Consider the following 16,379-nt stretch of genomic DNA (forward strand, 5'->3'; position numbering starts at 1 on the left):
CCTGGGTAGTGGTGTCCTGGGTAGGGCTGGCCTGGGTGGTGGTGTCCTGGGTAGTGGTGTCCTGGGTAGTGGTGTCCTGGGTTGTGGTGTCCTGGGTTGTGGTGTCCTGGGTAAGACTGGCCTGGGTAGGGCTGGCCTGGGTAGGGCTGTCCTGGCTCGGCTGCGACGGGGGCCTGTGGCTGCCCCCCTCGTCGCTGGGGGGTCACATGCCTGCGTCGCCACGCCCGTACGAGATGGGGGCGTCGCCTCCCTGTTGCTCCAGGTCTCTCCCTCTCTCGTGGCCTCCTTGGGGCATCCTGCGCGGCCGCATGCCAGAGGGGCTGGGTCTCTCCCTCTCTCGTGGCCGCCATGCGGCGTCCTGCGGGCGTCGCATGCCAGAGGGGCCGGGTCTCTCCCTCGTGGCCGTCCTGCGGCGTCCTGCGGCCGGGCGGCATCCGCGGGGACGGGTGCCTCGGCGTTTTGTCCTGCAATACACAATACAGCATGTATGGTTAGACACGCGGGCAGTGATCGGGGGATATGGGGGATATGTGGGAGGGGGGATATTGGAAGGGGAGATATGGGGGAGGGGGGAAATGGAGGATATGGGGGAGGGGGGATATTGGGGAGGGGGGATATGGGGAGGGGGATATGGGGAGGGGGATATGGGGAGGGGGATATGGGGAGGGGGGATATGGGGGATATGTGGGAGGGGGGTTATGGGTGGGGTCTCACTTGCTGGTACGCCCCCGACCTCTGCATCGGCAACCACCCGGTCCTCAGGTCCGCCTGCCAGTTCCAGGGCCCTTTCCTCATGAACGGTGAGTGGTCTCTCATCAGCTGGGCCCCCTCCGGTCCTCTCACGCTCCCTGTTGTGTGCACGCTTCTCCTGTGGGGGGCGGGCAGGTGGGTGGCAGGGGTAAAGGGCAACAGTGTTAGACAGATATATGAATGCACGCCATCGGTTGCGCGTATATTGGCAGAGGTGCGCAGCACATTAGGGTTAGGGTTAGGTTAGCGTTAGGGTTGGTTGCACCCGGGGGTAGTCGCACATCACGGGGGAGGGAGGGGAGAGGACTCACCCTGGTTGCCCTGACAAGTTCGTTCACCTTCTTGTGGCACTGGGTGCCTGTCCTTGGTGTCACAGCCACAGCGCTGAAAGCCTCTGCAACCTCTCTCCACATGCGCCAGCTGAGGCGTGGGGCAATCCTGCGGCCATGTCCGGAGTACAGGGCCTCCCTCCTCTCCTCTACTGCGTCCAGGAGCGCCTCGATGTCCTGGAACCTCGGGGCTGCACAGCGGGCGGCCATTTTAGCGGGTCTTCCGGGGGGGGGTTGCATCTTTTGTGCTGTGACGCGGCACGGCGTCAGTGACGTGGTGCGTCCACGGCGGGTGACGCCCTCGGGCCCGGAGACTTTGCGCCATTTGGGGGGGCCCGACGCCAGAGTGATCCGCGCTGTATTTGGCGCCGGGTCCCGGCCATCGTGGCGGTTTTCGGAGAATCCCGTCCAAGGTCTCTGTCTTCAGCCTGAAATAGGTTTCACTGCAGATTCATTCATTCAGGTTCTCCGTAGGTTCGGAAATACAGCAGCTCACAGCATTTCTGGAGAGAACAGAGAGTGAGAAAGCACTCACAGTTCTTTCTTCCTTCAATGTCAAGGACCCAACTCTGCTTTCCTCAGGTCTCTAAAAATCATCCCACTCGGGTAGGTTCCAATCACCACCTGTTACCGGGCAGAATACAGCCTTTTGGCCACCAGTCAACCAGTCGAACCGGGTGCCACCCGATCTCTCGAGTACGACAAAGTCTGAGTTCTGCTGCTCAAACACCCTATATTATTTTGCCGCTTTTGAATTCTTCATTCTTCCTACTGCTTGACTTAAAGATACATGTCCATCAAACATCAATCAAAACGCTAACGGCAAAACATAAAGAAAGGAAAAATAAGGAAGAAACCTTACACTAGTCAATGGCAATTAGTCGTTTTTTGGGGGCATTGGGGAGTTCCTCCCCAGTCAAGGCCATACTTTGATGTTTTTCCGGCCCTGAGGAGCTGGGCTCGCCAGCAGGACCGGCTCCTTAGAGATTGCGGCACCATTTTGAATTGCTGCCCCCGATTTCTACACCCTCCCTTTCAAGACCCCTCCTTTCACCCCCCCAAATGCTCCTTCATGCCCCCCTAGCCCCCCTCCCCTTTCATGGGCATGAGCCCCCTCGGGCCCCAACCCTTGGCAGTGAAAACCTGGCACCCCAGCAAGCCCAATCAGGCCTTGTGGTACTGCCAGGGTGCCCAGATGCCAGGGGGAGTTCTGTCCCTGATGACCTGGGGGCTCCAATCAGTCTCAGTGATCTCCCTCCCCCACCTCAAGTGCCATCAGGCCTGATCCATGATTGTGAAAAGCAGTTGAAGCCTCGCAGGCACGGCCATTGACTCCCAGATGGTGGGTGAATGCCCGTCAGGATATGAATCGCACCCAGCGAGGGCATAATCCAGATCACGCCAAGTATAGCAAGTCAGGTGACTCACGATCAGCCCGGCGCCTGGCGTGAAGCCCAATTTGGGGCTCTCCAAGGATTCACTCATCGTGCCCTGCTCCATGCCAGGCACAACGCGGTGGCTGAATCACACCCATGGCGTCTGGCCTCTAAAAAAAGTCTCAGCCGATTGGACCACTTTGATGGCTCAATTGAGGGTCGGACACAGTATATAGAATGTCCAGCTTATTAATTTATGGCCAATGGAATAGAGGATGAGGGAAGAAGAAGGCAATCCTTTTAAGTATGTGTGGAACCCAGGCCTAGTCTATTTCGCAGCCTTATGACGCCAAACACGCTCGGTTCTAGTTCATTCATGGAGATAGTGGATTTGGCGAAGGCACACTATCATCCAAAGCCCCCAGTCACCCTGCAGCATTTGAAGTTTCGTTCCACAGGAAGAGCCCATTGAAATTTACATCACAAAGGTAAGGCAAATTGCTGAGCACTGTGACTTCGGGACCACCTTGTATGATATGCTGCGAGACCACTCAGTTTGTGGAGTCAATAATGAAGCCATTCAGAGAAAGCTGTTAGTGGAGCCAAATATCAATTTTAAAAAGAAGCTGGAGATTGAGTGGAAGGCTGCAGTCAGCAGCCGTGCCAGAAGTAAAGGCGCTAGTTTTAAATGGGAAGGAAATGTAGAAAGAAGCAGTCAAAAGATTTAGGAGAGTGAATGCAACCCCAAAGATTGAAGCAGAATGTTACCAGTGCGGGGGTAATCACTCCCCAGAAGCTTGCAGACTTCAAGAAGCTGAATGCTACTCATGTCACAGCAAGGGCCACTTGAGGCACCGGTGTAAGATCAAGTCAAGCCTTCTCAGTGTTAAAGGCAGTGGCACATCACAGTGACACAGGGTAGAAGATTTCCCTGCAAATTATTTGAGTGTTCACTCACTGAACAATGTGAAAGTGAACACGGTCACCCCCATCACAGTGGTGCAATTGGTTATTGGTAAGCCTACAGAGATGGAACTAGACACGGGAGTGGCTGCTACTGTAATAGGGGAACACTTGCGAGAATGGGTTCAGCATTTGGGTTTAAGAAATACATCAACAAAATTGGCAACGTGTACAGGAGAGGTCATCAAGATCATGGGTACTTCCACCGTACCAGTGAGATGGCAGCAGCAATCTGCCCAACTCCCACCAATACTTCTATCAGGCTGAGGATCAAGTCTACTGGATCGTGACTGTCTCAAAGAAATTAAACTAAATTGGACAGATATGTTTCAAATAAAAGAAAGAGGCCTGCTAGAATTAATGAAGAATTACAAAGATGTACTGTGCAATGAGCTAGGGTAAGTTAAGGGTCTGCAGGCAAAGATCCACGTAGGCCCTAAGGCAGCCACATAGTTTTTCAGGGCTCGACCCGTACTCTATGCCTTGTTAGAAAACTGGTTTGTTAGCACACTGGGCTATATCGCTGGCTTTTAAAGCAGACCAAGGCAGGCCAGCAGCACGGTTCAATTCCTGTACCAGCCTCCCCGAACAGGTGCTGGAATGTGGCGACTAGGGGCTTTTCACAGTAACTTCATTTGAAGCCTACTTGTGACAATAAGCGATTTTCATTTCATTTCATTCAAAAAGTGGAGACACAGAAGAACTGGGAATAATCCGGCCAGCCCAGTTTGCAGAATGGGCAGCCCCCATAGGCCCTGTGATAAAACCAGACAAGACCATTTGTGTCCGTGGGGACTACAAATTGACAGTGAATCAGGCTGCCAAGCTAGACAAGTACCCCATTCCAAAGATAGAACATTTGTATGCAAAGCTGGCCGGAGGCCAATCTTATACGAAGTTAGACATGCGCCATATTTATCAGCAACTTCAGTTGGACGATGCTTCCCGAAGTTATGTTAAAATTAACAAACACAAGGATTTATTCAGTATGCACGCCTGCTTTTCGGCTTGTAGTCAGCTTGTGCCATATTCCAGAGAATAATGGAAAGTTTATTGGAAGCGTTACGACGTGTAATAGCATACCTGAAGGACATAGTGATAATAATCATCTTTATTAGTGTCACAAGTAGGCTTGCATTAACATTGTAATTAATTTACTGTGAAAATCCCCTAGTCGCCACACTCCGGCGCCTGTTCGGGTACACAGGGAGAATTCAGAATGTCCAATTCACCTAACATCACGCCTTTCAGGACTTGTGGGAGGAAACCAGAGCACCCAGAGGAAACACATGCAGATCTGGGGAGAAAGTGCACACTTACACAGACAGTGACCCGGTGAGGTCTCCCAGGAGTGGCCAGTGAGTCCTGGGCATCTGGTGTCCGGCTCTTTAAATGAACAATTCTGCTCGTTTCAATATTCAGGTCTGGATCTCACCCTCGGACGGAGCGAGTCAAGTGACTCGTGTGATGTTTCACAATCTGTGTGTGCCCAATTTGGGGCTCGTGCGCTATTCACCTGTTGAGTCCGGATCCACGCCATGGATGTAGGGAAAGTTAAGGGTCTGCAGGCAAAGATCCACGTAGGCCCTAAGGCAGCCACATAGTTTTTCAGGGCTCGACCCGTATTCTATGCCCTAAATCTATCATGGACTGGCTGAATGGGTTAAATGATAAAATTATTGGGGTCTGTATAGTTTAACTGTTGGCATTGTATAAAAGGACTTAGAAGGGGAGGGTGTGATGTCTGGCCCTTTAAGTGGCAATCGGCCAATATGGTGACTTAATCCTGGAAAACCAATCAGGGGTGCAGGGTAGGGGTTCACCCTAGCAAGCGCGGGCTTTGCCTCAGATCGATTCTGGATGGTGACTGCCAGCCATGAAGCTGCAACATTCTGAAAGATAGTAAGTTATAAATCAACGTCAGTTGTTTCATACCTAGTTGATAAGCCAAAGTTATTACAGTCTAAAATTAGGAATTTTAAGACTAACTTTGTCCTGGTCATGTGATTTTACTTCAAATCTGAGGTTGACAAACACTTTTCTGTCTCTTCCTTTATGATCATCTGAAACCTATGAAAAGAAGGAAACCCAAGTTGGTGAGACGGATACATAACCATGTTTCAGCAAGTTTCATGCAATTCAGCAGAGGTCACAGTACACGAAGGGAGAGAGATGTTGCAAAATTGATAACTGTGGCTGGCTGACTGTAAGTCCAATAAGTTCTGGAAAATTCTACTGAGGATATCTTCATGTCTCTGGACCTTTACAGGTCTCTCAGCTTGCAAGTCAGTACAGCCACATTGATCACCCTATCAACATCCAACTTTCTTCGCCCAGGAATAAACAAATATTTCTTACCTTTGACCTTCTGTTATTTGGTAACAACAAACCTCTGATAAAAATGATCTGGTTATTTTTAATTGTCACTTAGCTAGGTACTGCTTTTTTATTTGTCTTGTGGGGCAAATTTTACCCACCCAGGGAATATAAGAACGTAAGACCATAAGACATAGAAGCAGAATTAGGCCATTCAGCCCATCGAGTCTGCTCCGTCATTCAATCATGGCTGATATTTCCTCATCCCCATTCTCCTGCCTTCTCCCCATAACCCCGATTCCTTATTAATCGAGACCCTTTCTATCTCTGTCTTAAAGAAACTCAGTGATTTGACCTCCACAGCCTTCTGCGGCAAAGTGTTCCACAGATTCACCACCCTCTGGCTGAAGAAATTCCTCCTCATCTCTGTTTTAAAGGATCGTCCCTTTAGTCTGAGATGGTGTCCTCTGGTTCTAGTTTTTCCTACAAGTGGAAACATCCTCTCCACGTCCACTCTATCCAGGCCTCACAGTGTCCTGTAAATTTCAACAAGATCCCGCCTCATCCTTCTAAACTCCAAAGGGTACAGACCCAGGGTCCTCAACTGTTCCTCATACGACAAGCTGTTCATACCAGGGATCATTCTTGTGAACCTCCTCTGGACCCTTTCCAAGGCCAGCACATCCTTCCTTAGATACGGGGCTCAAAACTGCTACAATACTCCAAATGGACTCTGACCAGAGCCTTATACAGCCTCAGAGGTACATCCCTGGTCTTGTATTCTAGCCCTCTTGACATGAATGCTAACATTGAATTTGCCTTCCGAACTAACAATTGTTGGTGTAACCGAATTTCTCCCAATCTTTATCCTCTCTCAGCAAAAACAATTTATTTCCATGCATTATTTTGGCCCACCAAACTGCAACCTCAAAATGGTGGCCCGATAGCACGACTGGGGAGAGAGAATCACTTCAGGGCTCCACTCCTAGCCCCAGCGCAAACCAGAACTGATTCAACTCCGGTGGGAGAACAAAGCCCGGATTCTCTGTTTTGGCGACGAAGTCCCAATGCCAGCTGGAAAACGGGACAGAATCACTCCGGAGTCTTTCCTCAAAATTCCGGGGTGATTCTCTGTTTTCCAGGGGGCTAGCAGAGCCCCAGTGTGCGTCCCGCAGCTCAGGCTGCCGGCGGGGCCCTGGTGTTCAGACCGCGCTGCCGCGCATGTGCACAGCAGCCGCAAGTTTAGGGGCTGGTTTAGCACAGGGCTAAATAGCTGGTTTTTAAAGCAGACAAAGGCAGGCCAGCAGCACGGTTCAATTCCCGTACCAGCCTCCCCGAACAGGCGCCGGAATGTGGTGACGAGGGGCTTTTCACAGTAACTTCATTTGAAGCCTACTTGTGACAATAAGCGATTTTTATTTAATTTCATTTCAAGTGGGTCCGCGCATGCGCGCGGCGGCCCACTTTGGCGCGGGTGCCACTGACATGGCGGAGCCACACAGCGCGCCCGCGCGGAGTAAGGTAGGTCACGCCCAGATCACGATGGCCCACCAATCGGTGGCCCCCGAACGCAGGTCTGGCCACCGCTGAGGCTCACCCCCGGAGTCAGATTCCCCCCGTCCCCCACGAGGAACGCCGGTGCGGCTACAAGTCCGAGTTGCCGCCGTGTGGTACCAGATGTAAACCATGCTGGCGAGAGATCGGCTGATCGCCCGCGGAGGATCGCTGTGGGGGCCTATTTCAGCGGCTCCCGACCGGCACCGCGGCGATTCTCCAGTTGCCGGAGAATCGGAGGCCCGAAGTCGGAGTGGCGTGGTGGGAATTTCCCGCACCCCCCGCGATTCTCTGACCCGGCGAGGGCTCGGAGAATCCCGGCCCAAGTCTCTCAAAGGGAGAATCCAGCCCCCGATTAATTAATGACCTCGGAGCGAAGACAACCCTAAAGGGACAAAACTAACGGCTCTGTATCTGAATGCACGTAGTATTTGAAAAAAATGATAAACTGACAGTGAGATTAATAAGTAGGATCTAACAGTCATTACAGAGACATGGCTGCAGGATGGCATAAATGGGAACCTGCATTTTGAAGGATATGTGACTTTTAGGAAGGATAGGAAGATAGGGAAAGGTGGAGTGGTGGCTCTGCGACCGGCGCCAAAAACGGCGCAAATCAGTCCGGCATCGCGCTGCCCCAAAGGTGCGGAATTCTCCGCATCTTGAGGGGCTGAGCCCTCACCTTGAGGGGCTAGGCCCGCGCCGGACTGATTTCCGCCCCGCCAGCTGGCGGGAAAGGCCTTTGGTGCCCTGCCAGCTGGCGCGGAAATGACTTTGCCGTGCGGCGTATGCGCGGGAGCGTCAGCGGCCGCTCACGGCATCCCCGCACATGCACAGTGGAGGGGGTCTCTTCCGCCTCCGCCATAGTGGAGACCATGGCGAAGGCGGAAGGAAAAGAGTGCCCCCACGGCACAGGCCCACCTGCGGATCGGTGGACCCCGATCGCGGGCCAGGCCACCGTGGGGGCACCCCCCGGAGCCAGATCGCGCCGCCCCAAAGGTGCGGAATCCTCCGCATCTTGAGCGGCCGAGACCTAACCTTGAGGGGCTAGGCCCGAGCCGGACTGATTTCTGCCCCGCCAGCTGGCGGGAAAGACCTTTGGTGCCCTCCCCCCAGCTGCCGCAGAAATGACATTGCCGGGCGGCGCATGCGCGGGTGCGTCAGCGGCCGCTCACGGCATCCCCGTGCATGCGCACTGGAGAGGGTCTCTTCCGCCTCCGCCATGGTGGAGACCGTGGCAAAGGCGGAAGGAAAAGAGTGCCCTCATGCCACAGGCCCGCCCGCGGATCGGTGGGCCCCGATCGCGGGCCAGGCCACCGTGGGGGCACCCCCCAGGGCCAGATCGCCCCGTGCCCCCCACCCCATGACCCCGGAGCCCGCCCGCGCCGCCTTGTCCCGCCGGTAAGAGTGGTGGTTGAATCCACGCCGGCGGGACAGGCATTCTAGCAGCGGGACTTCAGCCCATCCGGGCCGGAGAATCGCGGGGGGGGGCCCACCAACCGGCGCGGCGCGATTCCCGCCCCCGCCGAATATCCAGTGCCGGAGAACTCGACAACCGGCGGGGGCGGGATTCACGCCAGCCCCCGGCGATTCTCCGACCCGGCGGGGGGTCGGAGAATCCCGCCCCTCCAGGATATAGGGCGAAATTCTCCTCCCCGCCCCGCCACATTTCTCCGCCGACCGGCCGGCGGGAGTCTCCGTAATACCGGCCGGTCAATGGGGTTTCCCATTGTGGGGCAGCCCTACGCCGTCGGGAAACCCCCCGGTGCCGGCAGAACGGAGACTCCCGCCGGCGGAGAATGACGCCCATAGAAGCGGTTTGGCTCGAGATGAGAAATGATAAAGGCAAAAAGCCACTTTTGGAAGTGATGGACAAGCCCCCTCACTGGAATGATACAGTAGGGCTGGGTATCCAAGAAGAAATAGTAGGCGGAATGGTGTCATTTTGGGGGGGAATTCCGTACGAGTTGGCATTTCCATCTCGATTATCATCGTAATTCTCCCACAGTTAGTCATTTCTTCAGAGCCAGGCGTGAAACCCATGGAACAGTAATGTGTGGGACCCGAGACAGCAGCAAGCCCGGCCTCACAATCATTGCCATGCCGGTCTCAAAGGGAAAGTGCAGACACCCCCCACACCCCACCCCCCTCCCCTCCGCCGCCCCCCTCCCCTCCGCCACCCCAAGGATCGCCGGCATTGGGGTCCTCCAAAAGAGTTTCCCTTCAGGGTCCACCCCATCTCACTGACATTGGGCCTCTCCAAATCATCAGTGCCAGCCATCCCGGTGAGCGACATGGGGTCGTCAAATGCCTCCCCTCCATGCCCCTCTTGACGACCACGCTCTCTCAGTCCCCCAAACTTCCCTCAGCCACATCCCCCTTCATGGCTTCGCCCCCGCAATCCCTCTTTCATGGCCATGCCTCCTTTCAGGCCCCACCACTTGGCAGCTCCCCCTACCACATTAGCACTGCCAGCCCACTGCCCTGCCCTGTCCCTGACCAACCAGAGGCTTCAATGGCTTCCAAGCCCCCCCCCCAGTGAGGTCATCATGTCTGATCTCCAGTGATGGGAGATCAATATTGATTCCTGCAAGCAAGCCTCAGCTACGCCGAGGGGGCTGGGGTTGGGGGGTGGGGTGAGGGGGGTAGAATCACGAGAGAAGCACCAAACATATTCAAATGCTTATTTAAATTGCTGCCCATGCTTATTTAAATATCCTAATCTGGTCCATGCCCAGCGAGGCCGTGAACCAGATCGTATCAAGTGTCGTGGGCTGGAATCATCGCACCCTGTTCAGCGGCCGGTGTGAACCCTTTTTAGGGGCTCTCCTGGAATAGCGGGGTGTGCGCTGGTACAACCTGGGTGAAGAATCGTCCCCAGTGAGAGCTTGGCAGAAAGGTTCGCCGATTCTCAGAAGGGATTTTAACCTGCATAAAGACTAGACCAACCAGATGGGCAAGGTAGTGTAGATGACAACTTTGTAGAATGTTTTGGGGATAATTTCTTAGAACAGCACACTCTGGAGTCAACCAGGGAGCAGGCGAGACTAGGCCTGGTATTGTGCAATGAGATTGGATTAATTAATGTCCTCATAGTGACGGTGCTCCGAAGTAGCAGTGACCACAATATTATTGAGCTCTACACAGTTTGAGAGAGAGAAAAATGTGGCTAAGACTACTTTTGTCAACTTGTCATCAGGGCGATTATGAGGACATCAATGCAAAGCTAGCAAAAGTGAACTGGCAATTGAGGTTATGGGATAGGTTAACAGAGATGTGCTGACAGACATCTAAAGGGATATTTCAGAATACACAAAATAGATACATTCCAACAGGAAAGAAAAATTCAGAGGGAAGGACCCACCATCCGTAGCTAACTAAAAAAATGAAATATCATCAGACAAAGAAGAAGCATAGAATTCTTCAAAGTTGGGAGGCAGGTCAGGGACTGGACAGAATATTTGAATAAACAAAGAACGACCAAAAGATTAAGAAGGAGGGAAAAATTAGAGTACAAGAGGAAGCTAGCTGGAAATATAAAGATAAGAGATTCAATAGATATTTTAAAAGAAATTAGTTAACTAAATGAGCATTGGTCCGAAAGAAAGTAAGTCCAGGGAAATAATAATGCAAAAAAGGAGATGGCAGATGAATTGAACAGGTATTTAGTATCAGTCTCCGCTATAAAAGATACAAGTAACATCCCCGAAGTAACTGTCTATCAGGAAATGGAACAGAGGGAGGAACTCAAGAAAATTACAATCTCTGGGGAGGTTGTACTTAGCCAATTGTTGGAACTGATGGCTGACAAGTTCCTAGATCCTAATGGTTTCATTCTAGGATCTTAAAAGAAATGGCCAGAGAGATAGTTGATGTATTAATATTAATTTCCCACAATTCCCTAGATTAGGGGAAGATCCCATTGGATGGAAAAAGCAAATGTAATTCCTTTATTTAGACAGAAAGCAGGAAATTACAGGTGAGTTAGCTTAACATCTGGCAGAGAGAAAATGTTAGAAGCTATTGTTAAAGGCATTATAGCATTGCACTTGGATACATTTAAGGTAATCAGGCAGAGTCAATGTAGTTTTGTGAAAGGGAAATCATGTTTAGCCAATTTATTGGAGTTCTATGAAGAAGTATCAGGTACTGTGGAATAAAGAGGAATTGGCGGGTGTGCTGTACTTAGATTTCCAGAAGGCATTTGATGAAGTGTCACATCAAAGGTTTTTGCTGAAAATAAAAGCACATTGTGTAGGGGGTAACATAGTGGCAAGGGTAGAAAATTGGCTAGCTAACAGGAAACAGAGTGAAGGCATGAATGGCTCATTTTCTGGTTGGCAAGATGTAATGCATGGGATGTCACAGGGATCAGTGCTGGAGTCACAACATTTTACAATTTATATAAATGATTTAGATGAAGGGACCAAAGGCATAGTTGCTAAATTTGCTGATGACACAAAGAGAGGTTGGAAAGTAAGTTGTGTAGAGGACATAAGGAGGCTACAAATGGATACATTAGGTGAAATAGGTAGGCAAAGACATGATAAATGGAGTATAATGTGGAAAAGTGTGTGATTTAGCATTTTGGCAGGAAGGATTTTTAAAAAGTGTATTGTTTACAAGATGAAGAATTGCAGATCTCTGAGGTGCAGAGAGATCCCGTGAATGAATTGCAAAATGTAAGTATGCAGGTACAGAAATAATTAGGAAAGCTGACAGAATGTTATCATTTATTGCGAGGGGAATTGAATACAAAAATAGAGAGGTTATGCTTCAGTTGCACAGGACATTGGTGAGAGCACATCTGGAGAACTGTGTACATAATAATGATAATACTTATCTTTATTGTAACAAGTAGGCTTACATTAACACAGCAATGAAGTTACTGTGAAAATCCCCTAGTCGCCACATTCCGGCGCCTGTTCGGGTACACTGAGGGAGAATTCAGAATGCCCAAATTACCTAACAGCACCTAACAAATATATAGGGTGGGATTCTCCGGCCGCATCCGCCCGTGACCGGAGAATCCCACCCAAGGTCAATGAGGCCTCCAGTGTACACGGCTCGCCTGTGGCGTTCTTGCAATGGGCAGGGTGGGAAAATCCAGTTCATAAGATCCTGAGAGGTCTTGACAGGGTGGATGTGGAGAGGATGTTTGCTCTTATTAAAGAATCTATAACTAAGAGCCACTGGGGGCGATTCTCTGAGCCCCTCGCCGGGCTGGAGAATCGGCGCAACCACGTCACGATGCCCCGACGCTGGTGCGCGATTCTCCGAGGTGCAGAGAATCGGCGCCATTTGCGCCGGCGTGTTTGGCGTGGCGCCGGTCGCGGGCCGCTGGAATCGGCGGGGCCGCCAATTCTCCGGCCCGGATGGGCCGAGCGGCCACCCCGGATGGGCCGAGCGGCCACCCCGATATGACAGAGTCCCGCCGGCGCCGTTCACCCCTGGTCGCTGCCGGCGGGAACTCTGCGGGAACGCTCGGGGGGCGGCCTGTGGAGGGGGAGGGGGGCTCCTTCACTGGGGGGGGGGGGGCCTCCGATGGGGTCTGGCCCGTGATCGGGGCCCACCAATTGGCGGGCCGGCCTCTTCCCCCTCGAGCCTACTTTCAGGCGCAGCCGGCCCCTGAACACCGCGCCATGTTGGGTCGGGGCCGGCGTGTGTAAGACGTTCCCCGCGCATGCGCAGGATGGCGCGGCCCAACTGCGCAGGACTGAGCTGCCCCAACTGCGCATGCGTGGGTTGGACGGCACCCATTTGTCGCCGCGTAAGGAGGCTGGAGCGGCGTTAACCGCTCCAACGCCGTGTTGGCCCCGTGTTGACCAGAATAGGTCGTGGCTGAGCCCTGTTCGCGCCGTCGTGAAACGCGACGACGGCGCGAACACTTGGCCTCCATATCGGATGTCTGTTTAATATAAGGGGTTTCCCATTTAAGTCAGAGATGAAGAGAAATTCTTTCTGTCAAAGGATTGTAAATCTTCGACACTCTCTTCCTTAAAAAATGGTGGGAGCAGAGTGTGTGAATATTTTTAAGACAGCAGTAGATAGTTTGTTTTCTGCTGGGGGTGAAGGATTATCAGGTATAGGTGGGAATGTGGAGTTGAGGTTATAATCAGATCAGCAATGATCTTAGTGGATGGTGGAGCAAGCTCGAGGGGCCATTGACCAAGTCCCATTGTGTTGCAGAGATAGCTGGAGCAATGTGGGAAATATCCCTCACCAGTAAATGATTGAACTACTTGCCATACTCCATTAGTGAGCCAGGTAATCATCCATATTGTCCTACGGTACTGCGAGCTTGCCTGGCTGAGGTCATAGATTATAGGACCTATGGCACTGACATATTAAACCCACTAAATGAACTCATGGCAGAGATGGAGTAAAGCTGTTACTGTCATGACACTGGTGATTTGGGTGCATGATCCAGGAAAGAGCAGTGTGCAGTGGAAGTGGTGGGGTGGGATGAAATAGGAAGTGAAGCGGGTAACTTCCTTAGCAGTCCCGACAGTGCAGAAGGAGGCCATTTGGCCCATCAAGTCTGCTCCAACCCTCTGAAAGAGAGCCCTACCTAGGCCCACTCTGCTGGTCTATTCCCATAGCCCAACCTAATCTTTGGACACAAAGAGGCAATTTTAGCAAGGCCAATCCACCTAACCTGCACATCTTTGGACTGTGGGAGGAAATTGGAGCACCCGGAGGTAACCCACGCAGACACGGGGAGAAAATGCAAACTCCACACTGAGGCCGGAATTGAACCCAGGTCCCTAGAGCCGTGAGGCAGCAGTGCTAACCATTGTGCCACTGTGCCGCTCTTCCACTCCATTTTATTATGTATATTGAGCCCCAAGAGGTAAGATCCGTATTGGATAAAATGAAATCAATAGTAAAGCGATGTGGTTTCTGTATTTGCTGTTTGGAGGTCAGTAACAAGAGCTTGAAGTTCCTTGAATTCAATTCTCATTCACTTTGTAGATACAGTTTATTGACTGCAGCCTGTGTAAGTACAATTATTTAGCTCCATTACTCCATCAAATAATTTAATATGAGCACTTAATAACATTTGCCAATTCATTCTTCCATTTTATTGAATAAAATACTGCTATGAACAATAGTACAACTTCATAACAATGATCAATTATGAAGACTTGATATTCATTTAAATACCTGTGCTTTTTAAAAAAGAATGTTGACAGCCATGGTTCCGTTTGTAGCCCCCTTGCCTCAGAGTCAGAACTGGTGAGTTCAGGTCCCACTCCCGAAACCTGTGCACAACAATCTGGGCTAACAGTGAGGGGGTACTGCCTCGTTGGTGGTGTAGTCTTTAGGATGAGGCTTCAAATTGGTCCCATCAGGCATCGTGGGTGGATTTAAAAGTTCCCATGGCACTATTTTGAAGGAGGACAGGGAATTATCCCAGTGTCCTGGCCAAAGTTTGTCTGTCAATCAATATCATAAAAGCAGATGACCTGGTCATGATTACATTGCTGTTTGTAGGAGTTTGCTGTGCACATATTGGCTGCCGCATTTCTTGCACTACAACAGTGATTACGCTCCATGTCATTGTCTGTAATGTGCTCTGGGGCATCCTGAGGTAGTGAAAGATACTTTAGAACTGCAACACTTACAAGTTTTTCTTTTAATGCTATTGCTGGGAGTAAGTGCTGGGGAGGTTATAATGACTATGCCGTCCTATTACTTTTGGGTGGACATCGGAACAACCCAGAAACAGAAATTTTAAAGAGAGAGAGAGAGGAAGAAGGAAAAGTAAAAAAGATAAAGGTTGGAATCTCCTGCCACCGCAGGATGCGAGGAAGGAGGCAGGCAGGCTTGAGAATTTGGCGGGATGGCGTAGGGATCGATACCCGACATTTACCTGCCTCCACTGGAAGTAAGTTTTGGGCTGTTGACCCATGTTTGCCCTTCCCACCTTGCCTCCACTGGAGTCCCTTAAGTGGTCAATTAACGAGAGGGGAGTCACCACTGACTGCAGGGGGCTCTTATTGCCGATCCCCACGATCCCTCCTTTCCCCACAGCGCCCGCCCTATGAGGCTCACCCACCCTAACCAAACTTACCTTTATCCTGGGCTGCTCCATGATCCAGGTATTCCAAGGGGTGTTGTTCCATCTCCGTCATGGCCTCCTCCATGCTGCTGCTGGGTGTAAGATCTGCCGGCCTCCAATTGGCCCGCAGACCGTAGCGGATGGGAAGTCATCTTCCGGAGTGACAGTCTGGAAAAAGGCCCAGCGCTGTCCATCAACTGCCTGATAGGCAGAAGATATGACAGTCTTTCTCCCCAGAGTCAATGCGAATGTCTCACTGCTTTTTCAGGTAATCAGTGAGACACCTCCGAGGACGGAAGATTCCATCGTAATAATTGAATGCATTGCGTCATTATGGCATAGGAGGAAGCATTTGGCCCATCAACTTCACAGTCCGTCGCTAGAGAAAGGGATTTGTAGTGATAACTGAAAGTTTGGTTGGAAACATGAGCTTTGAAACTTAGAGAAATTGTAGAAAGTTACAACACGGGAGGTCATTGGCTCGATCATGCCCATGGAGGCTGATACGGAGCCATCCGGCCTCGTCCCATGTTTCAGATTTTGGTCCATAGCTCTGTAGGTTACCCACATCATGTGCATATTTAAATACTTCTTCAATGTTATGAGGCTTTCTGTCTCTATCACCCTATTAGGCAGTTAGTTCCAGATCACCGCTATCACCTGGGTGAAGGAACTTCCAATAGAATCCCCTTTAAACTAATTACCTCTTACCCTAAAGCTATGCCCCCTAATTATATAGACCACTCAACTATCAACTCCAACAAGGTGCCTCCTAGTCTTCTCTGCTCAAAATCAAATCTTCCTGATAACTAAAATCCTCCAGTCCAGCCAACATCTTTGCAAATTTCCTCTGTTCTCCTCCAGCAAAATCACACCTCTTATACAGTGCAGTGAACAGCACACGAGTGCTGATTATAGTTTCAGCATAATCTCCCTGCTCTTATATTCTATGCCTTTACTAATAAAGGCAAACATCCTATATGCCTTCTTGATCCCTTTACCTTGGATTGTTCAACTATCTGCAGG

General features: G+C 51.1%; 1 long non-coding RNA gene across 1 annotated transcript in view; it reads right to left on the reverse strand.

The window, feature by feature from the left end:
• Positions 1-4,532: 4,532 nt before the first annotated feature.
• The window catches only part of LOC140386043 (uncharacterized), a 64,823-nt gene continuing 52,976 nt past the window's right edge, over positions 4,533-16,379 (reverse strand). Inside the window, exons 5-6 of the long non-coding RNA XR_011933555.1 lie at positions 5,408-5,488; positions 4,533-5,310 (exon numbers count right to left, since the gene is read on the reverse strand). This is a non-coding gene — a long non-coding RNA (uncharacterized lncRNA). The remainder of the gene's footprint in view (positions 5,311-5,407; positions 5,489-16,379) is intronic.

The sequence above is a fragment of the Scyliorhinus torazame genome, chromosome 11 (assembly GCF_047496885.1).
Source record: "Scyliorhinus torazame isolate Kashiwa2021f chromosome 11, sScyTor2.1, whole genome shotgun sequence".
NCBI lineage: Eukaryota > Metazoa > Chordata > Chondrichthyes > Carcharhiniformes > Scyliorhinidae > Scyliorhinus > Scyliorhinus torazame.